Raw genomic sequence first — 8,531 nt, 5'->3', positions numbered from 1 at the left:
TTGGATATTTACATGATGATTCATAACGGTAGTAAAATGACTGTTATGAAGTAGCAATGAAAACAATGTTATGGTTGGGGGTCACCACGACATGAGGAAATGTATTAAGGGGTCATGGCATTAGGAAGGTTGAGAACCACTGTTCTAGAAAGCTTTTGTCCCTTCCATAAATACACATATCTATCTATTTATTGCCAGCCTGCTTCAGTAGACATCCTTTATGATGGAGATCTTCTTTCTATTTCAGCTTGGCCTCTTTTCTTCCACAAAATACAATAAGCTTTGGGCATATTAGGAAAAAAATAATAGAATTGCTTTGATCTGTTTTGTGTTTTCTTCCATTCTCTGAATTTGTGCCACTCTCGTGTTCTAAGTCTTGGATGGCTAAGCCTGGAAATGGCTTTTTGCAGCAAAAGATATCCGAACTGTCTCTCCATCCACCGTGCAAACAACACAATATAAATCCGGGCAATAAATAAACAAACAGAAATGTAGTCTCTGTAGACAGGAGCAATCTAGCCTTGGCTGTCAGTTGGTGGGGAGAACTATACATCTCTTGTTCCATTTGTAAGCTTTGTATGACTGCGATTGTTGGAGGATACAGATTTGCATTTTTGCTTGTGGCAAGGATCGTCCTGGGGTGCATCTACGCTGCAGAATTAATGCAGTTTGATAACACTTTGTCATGGCTATGGCATTATGAATGCTGTAGTTTGGTGAGAAACAAGCACACTTGAGTAAAGAAGGTTAAGGACCTTGCAAACTACAATTTCCATAGCATACAGTCATGGCTGTTAAAGTGTTAAATGGCATTAACTGCATCCTGATATTATTATTATTATTATTATTAGAAACACAATAAGAAGAGTCCACAGCAAACAAGATGGCTCTGCTGGCTGTTGAACTGGATCACACGTCACACACTTCCCAAGTGTCTACGGATGTGTAATGTATTGGCAAATAATGCATGCAGATCCCAGTAAGGTGGTCTTCTGCAGCTAGCAGATGGTAATTTTGTCAGTGCTGTTTGTGTTTAAGTGCAGGCCAAGGTCTTTAGGCACTGCACCCAGTGTGCTGATCACCACTGGGACCACCTTTACTGGCTTGTGCCAGACTCTTTGCAGTTCGATCTTTAAATCCTCATATTGTGTCAGCTTTTCCAGTTGTTTCTCTTCAATCCTGCTGGCATTGCGACATCGACGATCCATACTTTGTATTTTAACACGATCGTGAGGTCCGGAGTATTGTTATTGTTATTATTATTAATATTATTATTATAAACTTAGATTATTATTATTGTATTGTTGAAGGCTTTCATGGGGTTGCTATGAGTTTTCTGGGCTGTCTGGCCATGTTCCAGAAGCATTCTCTCCTGGTGTTTCACCCACATTTATGGCAGGCATCCTCAGAGGTTGTGAAGTCTGCTGGAAACTAGGTAAATAGGGTTTATATATCTGTGGAATGTCCAGGGTGGGAGAAAAAACTCTTGTCTGCTTGAGGTAGGTGTGAATGTTTCAATTGGCCACCTTAATTAGCATTTCATGGCCTAGCAGCTTCAGGGTCTGGCTTCTTACTGCCTGGAATCCTTTGTTGGGAGGTGATTAGCTGTAGCACAACCTACAAACTATCTACAGACCCACTAAGAAAATCCAACAAATGCTCTGTTCAGAAAATGACAAGAGGGATCCTCTCACTTCTGCAGGAGTCTACCGTATACCATGCAGCTGTGGACAAGTCTACATAGGGACCACCAAACGCAGCAGCATTGCCCAGGCACGAATCAAGGAACATGGAAGGCACGGCAGACTAACTCAACCAGAGACATCAGCCATAGCAGAGCACCTGATGAACCAACCTGGACACAGCATATTATTTGAGAACACAGAAATGCTGGACCACTCTCACAACCACCATGTCAGACTACACAGAGAAGCCACTGAAATCTACATGAAGCATTTGGACAATTTCAACAGAAAGGAGGAAACCATGAAAAGGAACAAAGTCTGGCTACCAGTATTTTTTTTAAAAAAACCCCTCTAAAATCAGGACAGTAAATAAACAGCAACACTCAAAAACAAGGGAATTCCAGACAGGAAACAATCAGGGCCAGCTAACGCCTCCCAACAGAGGACTCCCCCAGGCAGTAAGAAGCCACACCTTGAAACTGCTAGGTAATTAAAAGCTAATCAAGGTGACAATTGAAACATACACACCTACCTCAAATAGACAAGAGTTCTTTCTCCCACCTTGGACATTATTCCACAGATATATAAACCTCACTTACTTAGTTGCCAACAGACCTCACAATCTCTGAGGATGGCTGCCATCGATGCAGGTGAAACATCAGGAGAGAATGCTTCTGGAACATGGCCAGACAACTCACATCAACCCATTATGATTATTTTTATTATTATTGACTCAGGATGGATCTACGCAGCCATATAATCCAGTTTCAGAATGCAGATTAACTGCATTGAACCGGATTATATGTCTCTGTAGGCCCACATACAGTTTAATGTAGTTAATCTGCATTCTGGAACTGGATTATATGGCAGTGTGGATCAAGACTTAATCCTTTGCTATCCCACTTTCCCGTTCTTAAAAAAAATGTCCCAGCTTCTCGCCATTCCTTCAATTTGCCTCCATTGATCTCAGCTTCCTTCAGTCACTGCAAATGGAGCTTTGCACTTAGTTGGCAGATCAAGGAAAGCCGAATATTGCTCTGAATTAATCACTATACCTTTTTTCTCAAAGCAGCTGGAAAAATAGGAGAATTAATTGGAGATTTTTACTGCCAATTTGAGACGATTGGAGGGCATGCTCTCCTAAAGGAATCAACTGTCTTTTAAAGCAGGGAGAATTTTAGAATTCAGATATATTTGGCCCACAAGAGATTCTGCAAAATGAAATCTGCAGAATGAGATTGAGTTGGGTTGCAAACCAGTTGTGACAGCCTGGAATGCAATGCTTCAAATGAAATTCAATACAGGCCAATGCAAAAGATTAATGCAAATCTGTTCCTTGCAGGATGGATGGCTGATGGGCTTGGCTGCAAAGCCTGGCTTTATTTTAGGATATTGGGGGGGCGGGGGGCGACAAAGGCCTGAGGTTGTCCCAGAGGTTTGATTCCAATATTGTTGATATCTTCTGAGTCATCTTCAGAAAGTTTAAGACCCCTGGAACTATTTTAAATAAAGAAAAACGTTTGTCAGTATTTGAATATATCTTGAAGTCTAGGATGGGGAAGGAGATGGTTTAGCAGGATCATTCAGGAAAAGGGCTGTTAGGAATTGTGGGAGGTGAAGTCCAAAACACCAGGAGGGCCAAAGTTGGCCCATGCCTGTCTTATCAGCTACACTAATGATAAGAGAAACCAGTTTAGAATGTCCTGGATTCAGACAGAAAGGAAGAACAGAGCAGGTGCCACTGGCAAACCAATGGCCCAAATTAATGTTTAATCTACATCAGGAGTTCCCAAACTACGGCTCATGGGACATATCTGGCCAAAGATTTACCTGGTCCATGCCCTAAACTTTAGATGTGCTGCTACCACCACCATTCATGCCCTAATATCACTACCCTCTTCTTGTTCCTTTCATCTGCTTTACTTCTCTTGCTCTCTCTCCTTCTTCCTCGAAAATCGGTGGTTCCCAACCTTTTCTTGACCAGGGAACACTTGACCAGGGACCACTTTGACCAGTGACCACTTTGGCCAGTGACTATGTTGACCAGGGACCATTTGACCAGGGTCTGCTTTGGCCAGGGTCTGCTTTGACCAGAGACCATTTTGACCAGGGACCACTTTGGCTAGGGACTACTTTGACCAGGGTCTGCTTTGACCAGTTACCACTTTGACCAGGGACCACTTTGACCAGGGACCACCTTAACCAGGGACCACTTTGACCAGGGTCTACTTTGACCAGGCACTACTTTGACTAGGGACTACTTTGACCAAGGACCACTTTGATTAATGACCACTTTGAGCAGGGCCCACTTGGAGCAGGGCCTACTTTGACCAGGGCTTACTTTGACCAGGAACCACTTTGACCAGGGTCTGCTTTGACCACAGTCTACTTTGACCAGGGATCACTTTGACCAGGGTCTGCTTTGACCAGTTACCACTTTGACCAGGGACCACTTTGACCAGGGACCACCTTAACCAGGGACCACTTTGACCAGGGTCTGCTTTGACCAGGGTCTGCTTTGACCACAGTCTACTTTGGCCAGGGACTACTTTGACCAGGGTCTGCTTTGACCAGTTACCACTTTGACCAGGGACCACTTTGACCAGGGACCACCTTAACCAGGGACCACTTTGACCAGGGTCTACTTTGACCAGGCACTACTTTGACTAGGGACTACTTTGACCAAGGACCGCTTTGACTAGTGACCACTTTGAGCAGGGCCCACTTGGAGCAGGGCCTACTTTGACCAGGGCTTACTTTGACCAGGAACCACTTTGACCAGGGTCTGCTTTGACCAGGGTCTGCTTTGACCAGTTACCACTTTGACCAGGGACCACTTTGACCAGTGACCAGTTTGACCAGAGATCACTTTGACCAGGGACCCCTGTGACCAGCATCTGCTTTGACTAGGGACTACTTTGACCAAGGACCACTTTGACTAGTGACCACTTTGAGCAGGGCCCACTTGGACCACTTTGACCAGGGCTTACTTTGACCAGGAACCACTTTGACCAGGGTCTGCTTTGACCACAGTCTACTTTGACCAGGGACCACTTTGACCAGGGACCACTTTGACCAGGATCTACTTTGACCAGTGACCACTTTGAGCAGGGCCCACTTTGACCAGGGTCTACTTTGACCAGGAACCACTTTAACCAGGGTCTGCTTTGACCAGGGTCTGCTTTGACCACAGTCTACTTTGACCAGGGACCACTTTGACCAGGATCTGCTTTGACCAGGGACCGCTTTGACCAGGGACCACTTTAACTAGGAATTACTTTGGCCAGGGACCACTTTGACCAGTGACCAGTTTGACCAGAGACCACTTTGACCAGGGACCCCTGTGACCAGCATCTGCTTTGACTAGGGACTACTTTGACCAGGGACCACTTTGACCATGGACGCCTTTGACCAGTATTTGTTTTGACAAGGGACCACTTTGACAAGGGACCACTCTCCAACATTAGTACCGAAAGGGTTACGAATCAGTAGTTCGTCAACTTTAGATTCGGTTTGGTTATTTGGGGTGCTGATTCAGAAAATTGGATTGGATAGATCACGTTAGCACTAGTTCCTGATACAGAACCAAAATGCCACCCAGTAGTCACCATCTGCTTACCCAGAGAAAACCATAGTTCATAATTTAGAGCTAATATGGTAGTAGTAATCTTTCGTGGGTTGTCAGCCTCTCTCCTCCCGACATTGTTGTTGCCTCGGCACTATAAGAAGGCTCAGCGAGACCAGTCGCTATTGTTGCTGCGTGGTTTTGAGGCAACGGTGTAGTAATGGTGAGACCGCAGACCATATTTTGGTTCTTGCAGACCACTGGTGATCCATGGCTCACAGGTTGGGAACCACTGTCCTAAATGAAGGACTCCTTTGCACCTTCTTCCTTTTCTTTCTTCTTTATCTCGCTTTCTTTCTTCCTCTCAAATGGAGGATCCTCTGCACCCCTTCTTGCTCTTTCATTTTCTCTCTTTTCCTTTCCTCTCTCTCTTTTTCTTTCTTCCACCTGAATGGAGGTATCCTCTGCACCCCTTCTTGTTTTTTTCCTTTCCTCTGCTTTCCTTTCCTCTCTCCATCTTCCTCTAAAATGTAGAAATCCTTTGCACACCTTTTTGCACTTTCCTTTCCTTTCTCTCTCTTCCTTCCTCCTAAATGGAGGAATCCTCTGCACTCCCTTGTTGCTCTTTCTTTTTATCTTTCCTTTCCCCCTCTCTCTTGATTCCTTCTAAATGGAGGAATCCTCTGCACCCTCTTCTTGCACCTTCCTTTCCTTTCTTTTTCTGTCTCTCTTCCTCCTAAATGGAGGAATCCTCTGCCCCCTTCTTGCTCTTTCTTTCCTTTTCCTTTCTCTCCCTTTTCCCCTCCTAAATGGAAGTTTGGCCCAATGCTATTGTTAGTGGGATTCAGAATGTTCTTTGATTGTATGTGAACTATAAATCCCAGAAACTACAACTCCAAAATGACAAAATTATCCCCCTTCAACCCTATCAGTATTCAAATTTGGGTATATCGGATATTTATGCCAAATTTGGTCCAGTGAATGGAAATGCATCCTGCATAACAGATATTGACATTACAATTCATAACATGTCAAACTTACAGTTGTGAGGTAGCAACAAAAATAATGTTATGGTTGGGGGTCACCACAACATGAGGAACTGTATTAAGGGGTCATGGTATTAGGAAGGTTGAGAAACACTGGCTTAAAAAGTTTGAGGACTCCTGCAATACATGTTAGAAGAGCTATCCAAGGTGCTGAATATCACCTCTGAAAGAGATCCAGAACCTTGAATACGCCCTAGATAAGTGTATGCCGAGGAGTCCCTGATGGAGCAGTGGGTTAAAGCGCTGAGCTGCTGAACTTGCTGACCGAAAGGTTGCACGTTTGAATCCAGGGAATGGTGTGAGCTCCTGCTGTTAGCCCCAGCTTCTGCCAACTTAGCAGTTCAAAAACATGGAAATGTGAGTAGATCAATAGGTACCACTCCAGCAGGAAAGTAACAATGCTCCATGCAGTCATGCTGACCACATGACCTTGGAGGTGTCTAAGGACAATTTATTTATTTATTTTGGTTACTTCTACCCCGCCCTTCTCACCCCGGAGGGGACTCAGGGCGGCTTACAAAGGCACAATTCGATGCCGGCATCACATAACAATAGAATGAAAACAATATAGCAGCAATTAACAGTTAAACAACAGTTCCTGCATTACAACAATAATGCCAGCTCTTAAGTTTAGAAATGGAGATAAGCACCAAGAGTCGGACACGACTGGACTTAACGTCAGGGGAAAACCTTTACTTTTACCTTTAAGTGTATGCCGAACCATGGAAATTATTGGCGTACATTAAATATACTGTGATATTGTCAGATTCCATGAAAGGCTAATATCACCTTTGAAGGCACTAAACAGGCTGCTGTCTGGCAGCATGAGAAGCAGAGCCAACCTTAAGAAATGGGGACACAAAGGGGAGTCCAAAACATGCAAGAGTGGAGAAGAACAAACCACAGACCACTGATTACAATGCAACCTGAGCCCTGTCACATGCACAATGGAGGACCTTCGTATAGCCCACCCCAGAATGTAGGAAACCCACAAAATAATCAAAATAGCACAAAGAAGGCTGGCATAAATGCAACCGATGAGCCATTCATTCCTCCCAGGCATAATTCCGTAGGAAAGTTCAAAGACAACACAGTCATTTCTATTTTTCTTCTTCTTCTTCTTCTGCAAAGGCTGATTTCTCTCCAGCGGAATGTTTGTGCGCCCAAATGTGTTTTAATTGAAAATTTATAACACTCTTTAATCTTGCTTATTGTAGCTCCAAGGACTTATGCACAATGAGCAGGAAAAGTTATCCTCCTTGCTTGGTGAATTGGAAAAAAAAATAAATTGAATATTGCCTGCTGGAAAAAAAGAGATCAATTTGATAGATAGCACATTACTCTATGGGACTGAGTCGGTTGGAAGGAAGAAATCAGTATTGATTTCCATATTGATAGCAGACGCTTTTGGGAGTTATAGCATTGTGCTACATCTCCTTGATGTTCTTTGAAGGCCTCGGGTTGGTTCACATTGAATCTATGTTTGTATGTATTCTGAGCTTCTAAATGAGAAACACATTTGGAGATCTGTACCGAGTCCATATTGCTTGTCTTTCAAGGGGTGCATCTACATCAGTGTTTCTCAACCTGGGGGTCGGTACCCCTGTGGTGGTTGCGGGGGGGGGGGGGGGGTGTCAGAGGTGTCGCCAAAGACCATCAGAAAACACAGTATTTTCTGTTGGTCAGAGGGGTTCAGTTTGGGATGTTTGTCCTAATTCTAACATTGGTGGGGTTCAGATGCTCTTTGATTGTAGGTGAACTATAAATCCCAGCAACTACAACTCCCAAATGTCAAGGTCTATTTTCCTGAAACTCCAACAGTGTTCACCTTTGGACATATTGAATATTCGTGCCAAGTTTGGTCCAGATCCATCATTGCTTGAGTCCACAGTGCTCTCTGGATGTAGCTGAACTACAACTCCAAAACTCAAGGTCAATGTCCACCAAAACCTTCCAGTTCTGTGTGTCAAGATTGGTTCAATTCCATCATTGGTGGAGTTTAGAATGCTCTTTGATTGTAGGTGAACTATAAATCCCAGCAATTACAACTACCAAATGTCTACTTTCCTCAAACTCCAGCAGTGGTCCAGATCCATCATTGTTTAAGTCCACAGTGCTCTCTGGATGTAGGTGAAATACGACACTAAAACTCAAAGTCAATGCCTACCGAACACTTCCAGTATTTTCTGTTGGTCATCAGAGTTCTGTGTGCCAAGATTGGTTCAATTCCATCAT

The sequence above is a fragment of the Anolis sagrei genome, chromosome 8 (assembly GCF_037176765.1).
Source record: "Anolis sagrei isolate rAnoSag1 chromosome 8, rAnoSag1.mat, whole genome shotgun sequence".
In the NCBI taxonomy this organism is placed as follows: Eukaryota; Metazoa; Chordata; class Lepidosauria; order Squamata; family Dactyloidae; genus Anolis; species Anolis sagrei.
This window is presented reverse-complemented; position numbering follows the sequence as displayed.